Genomic DNA, 12,949 nt, shown 5'->3' with positions numbered 1-12,949 from the left:
CACCCCCTACTACCGCAAAAACCTTTTGCATGCTTTGGCAGAAGTGTGAACAAAATGCCACGAACCACCCCAGATGGGACTCGAACCCACAATCCCTGGCTTAGGAGGCCAGTGCCTTATCCATTAGGCCACTGGGGCCACTCGACAGAGAAGGGGAAAGTTCTTTCTTTTCCTCTTCTCTCACTGGAGTCACGGGTACTGGCCCACTGAAAAGGGCAAGTTGGCTCACGTCCAAAGCTGCAGTGTCCCAGCACACGCGGGCAAAAGGCACCTGCTTGCACTCGGCTGGACACTTCCGCTTTATGGGACACACGATGGAAAGTGGACTCAATTCCCAGACCTAACTCTTACCTGTTTGGTATTCTGACGCTCGATTGTAAAATATGGCCAGCTGGTAAAAATGACAAAGGGCACTCCAGCGCTGGTCCTTTGGCTGCAGGCGGCGTGTCAGCGGCCTAAAACAGCAAGAAATAGCGAGAGAAATAAAGTGAGAAGCAAGCACCTTTTCAATTGGGCTCTCGGGTCTATGGGACTGGCGTGCAGCCTCTTGATCACAAGCGCAGGTCCAGCGTGAAAGGGCGTGGCAGTGGAGTCACTCTGCTATTAATACCTGGTTGGCCAATCCTCGTTGCAATGGATGGCCATCTGCAGCTTTACTTGTAGCTCCACTGAAGGTATTTTGTTTTGGGCAAAGGGGTGAGATTGTGATTTCCTCTGCGGCAGATGAAGAGAAAGGGCTTTATGCACTACAGGTCCCTGGACAGCCAAGCAGGTGTGAGCCGGAGACTGTGCTTCAGCTCTGAAGCAGTGTATCGAGAGCCTTCGAAGAGGAGGGGAATTAGCTCAGATGGTAGAGCGCTCGCTTAGCATGCGAGAGGTAGCGGGATCGATGCCCGCATTCTCCAGCAAGACGCTTTTTCTTCATTTTCACTATTTTATTCAAAACTCGCCAATCGTCGCAAATAAAGTCATGTGCTCGCTTCTGTTTTTTTTACTATCATCCTAAAAGTCTTCCGTCCACTTTCTGCTATCCCAAAGAGTCATCCGCGCGAGGGCCGGCAACAGGCGTGATACTGTGCAACAGGCGCATTGCATGGCATTGGTGACATATTCAGGAAATTCCACTTTGATGCCACCCAGGGCTGTTAACCTTTTATTTCATTTCAATACGATGCTTCGAATAATTGGTTCAAAGTGCGCAGCCTTTGCTCTTTTATTTCGTTTTCATCGGAGCAGGTCGGAGCTGGCAGAAGAGTGAGCCCTGTCTGCAGGAGCTCTGATTCCAGAAAGCATATTTTCCCTGTCTTTCTTACCACTCATCTGTGTCTCTTCGCTGACATGAGGCGTTGCTACACTCTGCAGTCTCCCGGCATTTAAAGTCTGCTACCAGCAGAGCACGTTCTGGACTTCACAGCGCCCAGCAAAGTACTAGCCTGCGCCCACCCCCTACTACCGCAAAAACCTTTTGCATGCTTTGGCAGAAGTGTGAACAAAATGCCACGAACCACCCCAGATGGGACTCGAACCCACAATCCCTGGCTTAGGAGGCCAGTGCCTTATCCATTAGGCCACTGGGGCCACTCGACAGAGAAGGGGAAAGTTCTTTCTTTTCCTCTTCTCTCACTGGAGTCACGGGTACTGGCCCACTGAAAAGGGCAAGTTGGCTCACGTCCAAAGCTGCAGTGTCCCAGCACACGCGGGCAAAAGGCACCTGCTTGCACTCGGCTGGACACTTCCGCTTTATGGGACACACGATGGAAAGTGGACTCAATTCCCAGACCTAACTCTTACCTGTTTGGTATTCTGACGCTCGATTGTAAAATATGGCCAGCTGGTAAAAATGACAAAGGGCACTCCAGCGCTGGTCCTTTGGCTGCAGGCGGCGTGTCAGCGGCCTAAAACAGCAAGAAATAGCGAGAGAAATAAAGTGAGAAGCAAGCACCTTTTCAATTGGGCTCTCGGGTCTATGGGACTGGCGTGCAGCCTCTTGATCACAAGCGCAGGTCCAGCGTGAAAGGGCGTGGCAGTGGAGTCACTCTGCTATTAATACCTGGTTGGCCAATCCTCGTTGCAATGGATGGCCATCTGCAGCTTTACTTGTAGCTCCACTGAAGGTATTTTGTTTTGGGCAAAGGGGTGAGATTGTGATTTCCTCTGCGGCAGATGAAGAGAAAGGGCTTTATGCACTACAGGTCCCTGGACAGCCAAGCAGGTGTGAGCCGGAGACTGTGCTTCAGCTCTGAAGCAGTGTATCGAGAGCCTTCGAGGAGGAGGGGAATTAGCTCAGATGGTAGAGCGCTCGCTTAGCATGCGAGAGGTAGCGGGATCGATGCCCGCATTCTCCAGCAAGACACTTTTTCTTCATTTTCACTATTTTATTCAAAACTCGCCAATCGTCGCAAATAAAGTCATGTGCTCGCTTCTGTTTTTTTTACTATCATCCTAAAAGTCTTCCGTCCACTTTCTGCTATCCCAAAGAGTCAACCGCGCGAGGGCCGGCAACAGGCGTGATACTGTGCAACAGGCGCATTGCATGGCATTGGTGACATATTCAGGAAATTCCACTTTGATGCCACCCAGGGCTGTTAACCTTTTATTTCATTTCAATACGATGCTTCGAATAATTGGTTCAAAGTGCGCAGCCTTTGCTCTTTTATTTCGTTTTCATCGGAGCAGGTCGGAGCTGGCAGAAGAGTGAGCCCTGTCTGCAGGAGCTCTGATTCCAGAAAGCATATTTTCCCTGTCTTTCTTACCACTCATCTGTGTCTCTTCGCTGACATGAGGCGTTGCTACACTCTGCAGTCTCCCGGCATTTAAAGTCTGCTACCAGCAGAGCACGTTCTGGACTTCACAGCGCCCAGCAAAGTACTAGCCTGCGCCCACCCCCTACTACCGCAAAAACCTTTTGCATGCTTTGGCAGAAGTGTGAACAAAATGCCACGAACCACCCCAGATGGGACTCGAACCCACAATCCCTGGCTTAGGAGGCCAGTGCCTTATCCATTAGGCCACTGGGGCCACTCGACAGAGAAGGGGAAAGTTCTTTCTTTTCCTCTTCTCTCACTGGAGTCACGGGTACTGGCCCACTGAAAAGGGCAAGTTGGCTCACGTCCAAAGCTGCAGTGTCCCAGCACACGCGGGCAAAAGGCACCTGCTTGCACTCGGCTGGACACTTCCGCTTTATGGGACACACGATGGAAAGTGGACTCAATTCCCAGACCTAACTCTTACCTGTTTGGTATTCTGACGCTCGATTGTAAAATATGGCCAGCTGGTAAAAATGACAAAGGGCACTCCAGCGCTGGTCCTTTGGCTGCAGGCGGCGTGTCAGCGGCCTAAAACAGCAAGAAATAGCGAGAGAAATAAAGTGAGAAGCAAGCACCTTTTCAATTGGGCTCTCGGGTCTATGGGACTGGCGTGCAGCCTCTTGATCACAAGCGCAGGTCCAGCGTGAAAGGGCGTGGCAGTGGAGTCACTCTGCTATTAATACCTGGTTGGCCAATCCTCGTTGCAATGGATGGCCATCTGCAGCTTTACTTGTAGCTCCACTGAAGGTATTTTGTTTTGGGCAAAGGGGTGAGATTGTGATTTCCTCTGCGGCAGATGAAGAGAAAGGGCTTTATGCACTACAGGTCCCTGGACAGCCAAGCAGGTGTGAGCCGGAGACTGTGCTTCAGCTCTGAAGCAGTGTATCGAGAGCCTTCGAGGAGGAGGGGAATTAGCTCAGATGGTAGAGCGCTCGCTTAGCATGCGAGAGGTAGCGGGATCGATGCCCGCATTCTCCAGCAAGACGCTTTTTCTTCATTTTCACTATTTTATTCAAAACTCGCCAATCGTCGCAAATAAAGTCATGTGCTCGCTTCTGTTTTTTTTACTATCATCCTAAAAGTCTTCCGTCCACTTTCTGCTATCCCAAAGAGTCACCCGCGCGAGGGCCGGCAACAGGCGTGATACTGTGCAACAGGCGCATTGCATGGCATTGGTGACATATTCAGGAAATTCCACTTTGATGCCACCCAGGGCTGTTAACCTTTTATTTCATTTCAATACGATGCTTCGAATAATTGGTTCAAAGTGCGCAGCCTTTGCTCTTTTATTTCGTTTTCATCGGAGCAGGTCGGAGCTGGCAGAAGAGTGAGCCCTGTCTGCAGGAGCTCTGATTCCAGAAAGCATATTTTCCCTGTCTTTCTTACCACTCATCTGTGTCTCTTCGCTGACATGAGGCGTTGCTACACTCTGCAGTCTCCCGGCATTTAAAGTCTGCTACCAGCAGAGCACGTTCTGGACTTCACAGCGCCCAGCAAAGTACTAGCCTGCGCCCACCCCCTACTACCGCAAAAACCTTTTGCATGCTTTGGCAGAAGTGTGAACAAAATGCCACGAACCACCCCAGATGGGACTCGAACCCACAATCCCTGGCTTAGGAGGCCAGTGCCTTATCCATTAGGCCACTGGGGCCACTCGACAGAGAAGGGGAAAGTTCTTTCTTTTCCTCTTCTCTCACTGGAGTCACGGGTACTGGCCCACTGAAAAGGGCAAGTTGGCTCACGTCCAAAGCTGCAGTGTCCCAGCACACGCGGGCAAAAGGCACCTGCTTGCACTCGGCTGGACACTTCCGCTTTATGGGACACACGATGGAAAGTGGACTCAATTCCCAGACCTAACTCTTACCTGTTTGGTATTCTGACGCTCGATTGTAAAATATGGCCAGCTGGTAAAAATGACAAAGGGCACTCCAGCGCTGGTCCTTTGGCTGCAGGCGGCGTGTCAGCGGCCTAAAACAGCAAGAAATAGCGAGAGAAATAAAGTGAGAAGCAAGCACCTTTTCAATTGGGCTCTCGGGTCTATGGGACTGGCGTGCAGCCTCTTGATCACAAGCGCAGGTCCAGCGTGAAAGGGCGTGGCAGTGGAGTCACTCTGCTATTAATACCTGGTTGGCCAATCCTCGTTGCAATGGATGGCCATCTGCAGCTTTACTTGTAGCTCCACTGAAGGTATTTTGTTTTGGGCAAAGGGGTGAGATTGTGATTTCCTCTGCGGCAGATGAAGAGAAAGGGCTTTATGCACTACAGGTCCCTGGACAGCCAAGCAGGTGTGAGCCGGAGACTGTGCTTCAGCTCTGAAGCAGTGTATCGAGAGCCTTCGAGGAGGAGGGGAATTAGCTCAGATGGTAGAGCGCTCGCTTAGCATGCGAGAGGTAGCGGGATCGATGCCCGCATTCTCCAGCAAGACGCTTTTTCTTCATTTTCACTATTTTATTCAAAACTCGCCAATCGTCGCAAATAAAGTCATGTGCTCGCTTCTGTTTTTTTTACTATCATCCTAAAAGTCTTCCGTCCACTTTCTGCTATCCCAAAGAGTCACCCGCGCGAGGGCCGGCAACAGGCGTGATACTGTGCAACAGGCGCATTGCATGGCATTGGTGACATATTCAGGAAATTCCACTTTGATGCCACCCAGGGCTGTTAACCTTTTATTTCATTTCAATACGATGCTTCGAATAATTGGTTCAAAGTGCGCAGCCTTTGCTCTTTTATTTCGTTTTCATCGGAGCAGGTCGGAGCTGGCAGAAGAGTGAGCCCTGTCTGCAGGAGCTCTGATTCCAGAAAGCATATTTTCCCTGTCTTTCTTACCACTCATCTGTGTCTCTTCGCTGACATGAGGCGTTGCTACACTCTGCAGTCTCCCGGCATTTAAAGTCTGCTACCAGCAGAGCACGTTCTGGACTTCACAGCGCCCAGCAAAGTACTAGCCTGCGCCCACCCCCTACTACCGCAAAAACCTTTTGCATGCTTTGGCAGAAGTGTGAACAAAATGCCACGAACCACCCCAGATGGGACTCGAACCCACAATCCCTGGCTTAAGAGGCCAGTGCCTTATCCATTAGGCCACTGGGGCCACTCAACAGAGAAGGGGAAAGTTCTTTCTTTTCCTCTTCTCTCACTGGAGTCACGGGTACTGGCCCACTGAAAAGGGCAAGTTGGCTCACGTCCAAAGCTGCAGTGTCCCAGCACACGCGGGCAAAAGGCACCTGCTTGCACTCGGCTGGACACTTCCGCTTTATGGGACACACGATGGAAAGTGGACTCAATTCCCAGACCTAACTCTTACCTGTTTGGTATTCTGACGCTCGATTGTAAAATATGGCCAGCTGGTAAAAATGACAAAGGGCACTCCAGCGCTGGTCCTTTGGCTGCAGGCGGCGTGTCAGCGGCCTAAAACAGCAAGAAATAGCGAGAGAAATAAAGTGAGAAGCAAGCACCTTTTCAATTGGGCTCTCGGGTCTATGGGACTGGCGTGCAGCCTCTTGATCACAAGCGCAGGTCCAGCGTGAAAGGGCGTGGCAGTGGAGTCACTCTGCTATTAATACCTGGTTGGCCAATCCTCGTTGCAATGGATGGCCATCTGCAGCTTTACTTGTAGCTCCACTGAAGGTATTTTGTTTTGGGCAAAGGAGTGAGATTGTGATTTCCTCTGCGGCAGATGAAGAGAAAGGGCTTTATGCACTACAGGTCCCTGGACAGCCAAGCAAGTGTGAGCCGGAGACTGTGCTTCAGCTCTGAAGCAGTGTATCGAGAGCCTTCGAGGAGGAGGGGAATTAGCTCAGATGGTAGAGCGCTCGCTTAGCATGCGAGAGGTAGCGGGATCGATGCCCGCATTCTCCAGCAAGACGCTTTTTCTTCATTTTCACTATTTTATTCAAAACTCGCCAATCGTCGCAAATAAAGTCATGTGCTCGCTTCTGTTTTTTTTACTATCATCCTAAAAGTCTTCCGTCCACTTTCTGCTATCCCAAAGAGTCATCCGCGCGAGGGCCGGCAACAGGCGTGATACTGTGCAACAGGCGCATTGCATGGCATTGGTGACATATTCAGGAAATTCCACTTTGATGCCACCCAGGGCTGTTAACCTTTTATTTCATTTCAATACGATGCTTCGAATAATTGGTTCAAAGTGCGCAGCCTTTGCTCTTTTATTTCGTTTTCATCGGAGCAGGTCGGAGCTGGCAGAAGAGTGAGCCCTGTCTGCAGGAGCTCTGATTCCAGAAAGCATATTTTCCCTGTCTTTCTTACCACTCATCTGTGTCTCTTCGCTGACATGAGGCGTTGCTACACTCTGCAGTCTCCCGGCATTTAAAGTCTGCTACCAGCAGAGCACGTTCTGGACTTCACAGCGCCCAGCAAAGTACTAGCCTGCGCCCACCCCCTACTACCGCAAAAACCTTTTGCATGCTTTGGCAGAAGTGTGAACAAAATGTCACGAACCACCCCAGATGGGAATCGAACCCACAATCCCTGGCTTAGGAGGCCAGTGCCTTATCCATTAGGCCACTGGGGCCACTCGACAGAGAAGGGGAAAGTTCTTTCTTTTCCTCTTCTCTCACTGGAGTCACGGGTACTGGCCCACTGAAAAGGGCAAGTTGGCTCACGTCCAAAGCTGCAGTGTCCCAGCACACGCGGGCAAAAGGCACCTGCTTGCACTCGGCTGGACACTTCCGCTTTATGGGACACACGATGGAAAGTGGACTCAATTCCCAGACCTAACTCTTACCTGTTTGGTATTCTGACGCTCGATTGTAAAATATGGCCAGCTGGTAAAAATGACAAAGGGCACTCCAGCGCTGGTCCTTTGGCTGCAGGCGGCGTGTCAGCGGCCTAAAACAGCAAGAAATAGCGAGAGAAATAAAGTGAGAAGCAAGCACCTTTTCAATTGGGCTCTCGGGTCTATGGGACTGGCGTGCAGCCTCTTGATCACAAGCGCAGGTCCAGCGTGAAAGGGCGTGGCAGTGGAGTCACTCTGCTATTAATACCTGGTTGGCCAATCCTCGTTGCAATGGATGGCCATCTGCAGCTTTACTTGTAGCTCCACTGAAGGTATTTTGTTTTGGGCAAAGGGGTGAGATTGTGATTTCCTCTGCGGCAGATGAAGAGAAAGGGCTTTATGCACTACAGGTCCCTGGACAGCCAAGCAAGTGTGAGCCGGAGACTGTGCTTCAGCTCTGAAGCAGTGTATCGAGAGCCTTCGAGGAGGAGGGGAATTAGCTCAGATGGTAGAGCGCTCGCTTAGCATGCGAGAGGTAGCGGGATCGATGCCCGCATTCTCCAGCAAGACGCTTTTACTTCATTTTCACTATTTTATTCAAAACTCGCCAATCGTCGCAAATAAAGTCATGTGCTCGCTTCTGTTTTTTTTACTATCATCCTAAAAGTCTTCCGTCCACTTTCTGCTATCCCAAAGAGTCATCCGCGCGAGGGCCGGCAACAGGCGTGATACTGTGCAACAGGCGCATTGCATGGCATTGGTGACATATTCAGGAAATTCCACTTTGATGCCACCCAGGGCTGTTAACCTTTTATTTCATTTCAATACGATGCTTCGAATAATTGGTTCAAAGTGCGCAGCCTTTGCTCTTTTATTTCGTTTTCATCGGAGCAGGTCGGAGCTGGCAGAAGAGTGAGCCCTGTCTGCAGGAGCTCTGATTCCAGAAAGCATATTTTCCCTGTCTTTCTTACCACTCATCTGTGTCTCTTCGCTGACATGAGGGGTTGCTACACTCTGCAGTCTCCCGGCATTTAAAGTCTGCTACCAGCAGAGCACGTTCTGGACTTCACAGCGCCCAGCAAAGTACTAGCCTGCGCCCACCCCCTACTACCGCAAAAACCTTTTGCATGCTTTGGCAGAAGTGTGAACAAAATGCCACGAACCACCCCAGATGGGACTCGAACCCACAATCCCTGGCTTAGGAGGCCAGTGCCTTATCCATTAGGCCACTGGGGCCACTCGACAGAGAAGGGGAAAGTTCCTTCTTTTCCTCTTCTCTCACTGGAGTCACGGGTACTGGCCCACTGAAAAGGGCAAGTTGGCTCACGTCCAAAGCTGCAGTGTCCCAGCACACGCGGGCAAAAGGCACCTGCTTGCACTCGGCTGGACACTTCCGCTTTATGGGACACACGATGGAAAGTGGACTCAATTCCCAGACCTAACTCTTACCTGTTTGGTATTCTGACGCTCGATTGTAAAATATGGCCAGCTGGTAAAAATGACAAAGGGCACTCCAGCGCTGGTCCTTTGGCTGCAGGCGGCGTGTCAGCGGCCTAAAACAGCAAGAAATAGCGAGAGAAATAAAGTGAGAAGCAAGCACCTTTTCAATTGGGCTCTCGGGTCTATGGGACTGGCGTGCAGCCTCTTGATCACAAGCGCAGGTCCAGCGTGAAAGGGCGTGGCAGTGGAGTCACTCTGCTATTAATACCTGGTTGGCCAATCCTCGTTGCAATGGATGGCCATCTGCAGCTTTACTTGTAGCTCCACTGAAGGTATTTTGTTTTGGGCAAAGGGGTGAGATTGTGATTTCCTCTGCGGCAGATGAAGAGAAAGGGCTTTATGCACTACAGGTCCCTGGACAGCCAAGCAGGTGTGAGCCGGAGACTGTGCTTCAGCTCTGAAGCAGTGTATCGAGAGCCTTCGAGGAGGAGGGGAATTAGCTCAGATGGTAGAGCGCTCGCTTAGCATGCGAGAGGTAGCGGGATCGATGCCCGCATTCTCCAGCAAGACGCTTTTTCTTCATTTTCACTATTTTATTCAAAACTCGCCAATCGTCGCAAATAAAGTCATGTGCTCGCTTCTGTTTTTTTTACTATCATCCTAAAAGTCTTCCGTCCACTTTCTGCTATCCCAAAGAGTCACCCGCGCGAGGGCCGGCAACAGGCGTGATACTGTGCAACAGGCGCATTGCATGGCATTGGTGACATATTCAGGAAATTCCACTTTGATGCCACCCAGGGCTGTTAACCTTTTATTTCATTTCAATACGATGCTTCGAATAATTGGTTCAAAGTGCGCAGCCTTTGCTCTTTTATTTCGTTTTCATCGGAGTAGGTCGGAGCTGGCAGAAGAGTGAGCCCTGTCTGCAGGAGCTCTGATTCCAGAAAGCATATTTTCCCTGTCTTTCTTACCACTCATCTGTGTCTCTTCGCTGACATGAGGCGTTGCTACACTCTGCAGTCTCCCGGCATTTAAAGTCTGCTACCAGCAGAGCACGTTCTGGACTTCACAGCGCCCAGCAAAGTACTAGCCTGCGCCCACCCCCTACTACCGCAAAAACCTTTTGCATGCTTTGGCAGAAGTGTGAACAAAATGCCACGAACCACCCCAGATGGGACTCGAACCCACAATCCCTGGCTTAGGAGGCCAGTGCCTTATCCATTAGGCCACTGGGGCCACTCGACAGAGAAGGGGAAAGTTCTTTCTTTTCCTCTTCTCTCACTGGAGTCACAGGTACTGGCCCACTGAAAAGGGCAAGTTGGCTCACGTCCAAAGCTGCAGTGTCCCAGCACACGCGGGCAAAAGGCACCTGCTTGCACTCGGCTGGACACTTCCGCTTTATGGGACACACGATGGAAAGTGGACTCAATTCCCAGACCTAACTCTTACCTGTTTGGTATTCTGACGCTCGATTGTAAAATATGGCCAGCTGGTAAAAATGACAAAGGGCACTCCAGCGCTGGTCCTTTGGCTGCAGGCGGCGTGTCAGCGGCCTAAAACAGCAAGAAATAGCGAGAGAAATAAAGTGAGAAGCAAGCACCTTTTCAATTGGGCTCTCGGGTCTATGGGACTGGCGTGCAGCCTCTTGATCACAAGCGCAGGTCCAGCGTGAAAGGGCGTGGCAGTGGAGTCACTCTGCTATTAATACCTGGTTGGCCAATCCTCGTTGCAATGGATGGCCATCTGCAGCTTTACTTGTAGCTCCACTGAAGGTATTTTGTTTTGGGCAAAGGGGTGAGATTGTGATTTCCTCTGCGGCAGATGAAGAGAAAGGGCTTTATGCACTACAGGTCCCTGGACAGCCAAGCAAGTGTGAGCCGGAGACTGTGCTTCAGCTCTGAAGCAGTGTATCGAGAGCCTTCGAGGAGGAGGGGAATTAGCTCAGATGGTAGAGCGCTCGCTTAGCATGCGAGAGGTAGCGGGATCGATGCCCGCATTCTCCAGCAAGACGCTTTTTCTTCATTTTCACTATTTTATTCAAAACTCGCCAATCGTCGCAAATAAAGTCATGTGCTCGCTTCTGTTTTTTTTACTATCATCCTAAAAGTCTTCCGTCCACTTTCTGCTATCCCAAAGAGTCATCCGCGCGAGGGCCGGCAACAGGCGTGATACTGTGCAACAGGCGCATTGCATGGCATTGGTGACATATTCAGGAAATTCCACTTTGATGCCACCCAGGGCTGTTAACCTTTTATTTCATTTCAATACGATGCTTCGAATAATTGGTTCAAAGTGCGCAGCCTTTGCTCTTTTATTTCGTTTTCATCGGAGCAGGTCGGAGCTGGCAGAAGAGTGAGCCCTGTCTGCAGGAGCTCTGATTCCAGAAAGCATATTTTCCCTGTCTTTCTTACCACTCATCTGTGTCTCTTCGCTGACATGAGGCGTTGCTACACTCTGCAGTCTCCCGGCATTTAAAGTCTGCTACCAGCAGAGCACGTTCTGGACTTCACAGCGCCCAGCAAAGTACTAGCCTGCGCCCACCCCCTACTACCGCAAAAACCTTTTGCATGCTTTGGCAGAAGTGTGAACAAAATGCCACGAACCACCCCAGATGGGACTCGAACCCACAATCCTTGGCTTAGGAGGCCAGTGCCTTATCCATTAGGCCACTGGGGCCACTCGACAGAGAAGGGGAAAGTTCTTTCTTTTCCTCTTCTCTCACTGGAGTCACGGGTACTGGCCCACTGAAAAGGGCAAGTTGGCTCACGTCCAAAGCTGCAGTGTCCCAGCACACGCGGGCAAAAGGCACCTGCTTGCACTCGGCTGGACACTTCCGCTTTATGGGACACACGATGGAAAGTGGACTCAATTCCCAGACCTAACTCTTACCTGTTTGGTATTCTGACGCTCGATTGTAAAATATGGCCAGCTGGTAAAAATGACAAAGGGCACTCCAGCGCTGGTCCTTTGGCTGCAGGCGGCGTGTCAGCGGCCTAAAACAGCAAGAAATAGCGAGAGAAATAAAGTGAGAAGCAAGCACCTTTTCAATTGGGCTCTCGGGTCTATGGGACTGGCGTGCAGCCTCTTGATCACAAGCGCAGGTCCAGCGTGAAAGGGCGTGGCAGTGGAGTCACTCTGCTATTAATACCTGGTTGGCCAATCCTCATTGCAATGGATGGCCATCTGCAGCTTTACTTGTAGCTCCACTGAAGGTATTTTGTTTTGGGCAAAGGGGTGAGATTGTGATTTCCTCTGCGGCAGATGAAGAGAAAGGGCTTTATGCACTACAGGTCCCTGGACAGCCAAGCAAGTGTGAGCCGGAGACTGTGCTTCAGCTCTGAAGCAGTGTATCGAGAGCCTTGGAGGAGGAGGGGAATTAGCTCAGATGGTAGAGCGCTCGCTTAGCATGCGAGAGGTAGCGGGATCGATGCCCGCATTCTCCAGCAAGATGCTTTTTCTTCATTTTCACTATTTTATTCAAAACTCGCCAATCGTCGCAAATAAAGTCATGTGCTCGCTTCTGTTTTTTTTACTATCATCCTAAAAGTCTTCCGTCCACTTTCTGCTATCCCAAAGAGTCACCCGCGCGAGGGCCGGCAACAGGCGTGATACTGTGCAACAGGCGCATTGCATGGCATTGGTGACATATTCAGGAAATTCCACTTTGATGCCACCCAGGGCTGTTAACCTTTTATTTCATTTCAATACGATGCTTCGAATAATTGGTTCAAAGTGCGCAGCCTTTGCTCTTTTATTTCGTTTTCATCGGAGCAGGTCGGAGCTGGCAGAAGAGTGAGCCCTGTCTGCAGGAGCTCTGATTCCAGAAAGCATATTTTCCCTGTCTTTCTTACCACTCATCTGTGTCTCTTCGCTGACATGAGGCGTTGCTACACTCTGCAGTCTCCCGGCATTTAAAGTCTGCTACCAGCAGAGCACGTTCTGGACTTCACAGCGCCCAGCAAAGTAC

The 12,949-nt window shown here is 50.7% G+C and overlaps 17 non-coding genes across 17 annotated transcripts; 9 read left to right on the top strand and 8 right to left on the bottom strand.

The window, feature by feature from the left end:
- Nucleotides 1-65: 65 nt before the first annotated feature.
- On the bottom strand, nucleotides 66-138 carry TRNAR-CCU (transfer RNA arginine (anticodon CCU)). Its single transcript has one exon. It is a non-coding gene; the product is annotated as a tRNA-Arg (tRNA).
- A 694-nt stretch (nucleotides 139-832) lies between these two features.
- Nucleotides 833-905, top strand: TRNAA-AGC (transfer RNA alanine (anticodon AGC)). Its single transcript has one exon. It is a non-coding gene; the product is annotated as a tRNA-Ala (tRNA).
- A 600-nt stretch (nucleotides 906-1,505) lies between these two features.
- Nucleotides 1,506-1,578, bottom strand: TRNAR-CCU (transfer RNA arginine (anticodon CCU)). The gene has a single exon. It is a non-coding gene; the product is annotated as a tRNA-Arg (tRNA).
- Nucleotides 1,579-2,272: 694 nt separating this feature from the next.
- Nucleotides 2,273-2,345, top strand: TRNAA-AGC (transfer RNA alanine (anticodon AGC)). The gene has a single exon. It is a non-coding gene; the product is annotated as a tRNA-Ala (tRNA).
- Nucleotides 2,346-2,945: 600 nt separating this feature from the next.
- TRNAR-CCU (transfer RNA arginine (anticodon CCU)) lies at nucleotides 2,946-3,018 on the bottom strand. Its single transcript has one exon. It is a non-coding gene; the product is annotated as a tRNA-Arg (tRNA).
- Nucleotides 3,019-3,712: 694 nt separating this feature from the next.
- On the top strand, nucleotides 3,713-3,785 carry TRNAA-AGC (transfer RNA alanine (anticodon AGC)). Its single transcript has one exon. It is a non-coding gene; the product is annotated as a tRNA-Ala (tRNA).
- A 600-nt stretch (nucleotides 3,786-4,385) lies between these two features.
- On the bottom strand, nucleotides 4,386-4,458 carry TRNAR-CCU (transfer RNA arginine (anticodon CCU)). The gene has a single exon. It is a non-coding gene; the product is annotated as a tRNA-Arg (tRNA).
- Nucleotides 4,459-5,152: 694 nt separating this feature from the next.
- On the top strand, nucleotides 5,153-5,225 carry TRNAA-AGC (transfer RNA alanine (anticodon AGC)). The gene has a single exon. It is a non-coding gene; the product is annotated as a tRNA-Ala (tRNA).
- Nucleotides 5,226-6,592: 1,367 nt separating this feature from the next.
- On the top strand, nucleotides 6,593-6,665 carry TRNAA-AGC (transfer RNA alanine (anticodon AGC)). Its single transcript has one exon. It is a non-coding gene; the product is annotated as a tRNA-Ala (tRNA).
- A 600-nt stretch (nucleotides 6,666-7,265) lies between these two features.
- Nucleotides 7,266-7,338, bottom strand: TRNAR-CCU (transfer RNA arginine (anticodon CCU)). Its single transcript has one exon. It is a non-coding gene; the product is annotated as a tRNA-Arg (tRNA).
- Nucleotides 7,339-8,032: 694 nt separating this feature from the next.
- Nucleotides 8,033-8,105, top strand: TRNAA-AGC (transfer RNA alanine (anticodon AGC)). Its single transcript has one exon. It is a non-coding gene; the product is annotated as a tRNA-Ala (tRNA).
- Nucleotides 8,106-8,705: 600 nt separating this feature from the next.
- On the bottom strand, nucleotides 8,706-8,778 carry TRNAR-CCU (transfer RNA arginine (anticodon CCU)). Its single transcript has one exon. It is a non-coding gene; the product is annotated as a tRNA-Arg (tRNA).
- Nucleotides 8,779-9,472: 694 nt separating this feature from the next.
- TRNAA-AGC (transfer RNA alanine (anticodon AGC)) lies at nucleotides 9,473-9,545 on the top strand. The gene has a single exon. It is a non-coding gene; the product is annotated as a tRNA-Ala (tRNA).
- Nucleotides 9,546-10,145: 600 nt separating this feature from the next.
- TRNAR-CCU (transfer RNA arginine (anticodon CCU)) lies at nucleotides 10,146-10,218 on the bottom strand. Its single transcript has one exon. It is a non-coding gene; the product is annotated as a tRNA-Arg (tRNA).
- A 694-nt stretch (nucleotides 10,219-10,912) lies between these two features.
- On the top strand, nucleotides 10,913-10,985 carry TRNAA-AGC (transfer RNA alanine (anticodon AGC)). The gene has a single exon. It is a non-coding gene; the product is annotated as a tRNA-Ala (tRNA).
- Nucleotides 10,986-11,585: 600 nt separating this feature from the next.
- TRNAR-CCU (transfer RNA arginine (anticodon CCU)) lies at nucleotides 11,586-11,658 on the bottom strand. Its single transcript has one exon. It is a non-coding gene; the product is annotated as a tRNA-Arg (tRNA).
- A 694-nt stretch (nucleotides 11,659-12,352) lies between these two features.
- Nucleotides 12,353-12,425, top strand: TRNAA-AGC (transfer RNA alanine (anticodon AGC)). Its single transcript has one exon. It is a non-coding gene; the product is annotated as a tRNA-Ala (tRNA).
- Nucleotides 12,426-12,949: the final 524 nt, after the last annotated feature.

This window comes from Ambystoma mexicanum, chromosome 5q (genome assembly GCF_040938575.1).
Source record: "Ambystoma mexicanum isolate Mex_15411 chromosome 5q, UKY_AmexF1_1, whole genome shotgun sequence".
Classification (NCBI taxonomy): Eukaryota; Metazoa; Chordata; class Amphibia; order Caudata; family Ambystomatidae; genus Ambystoma; species Ambystoma mexicanum.
This window is presented reverse-complemented; position numbering and strand designations above follow the sequence as displayed.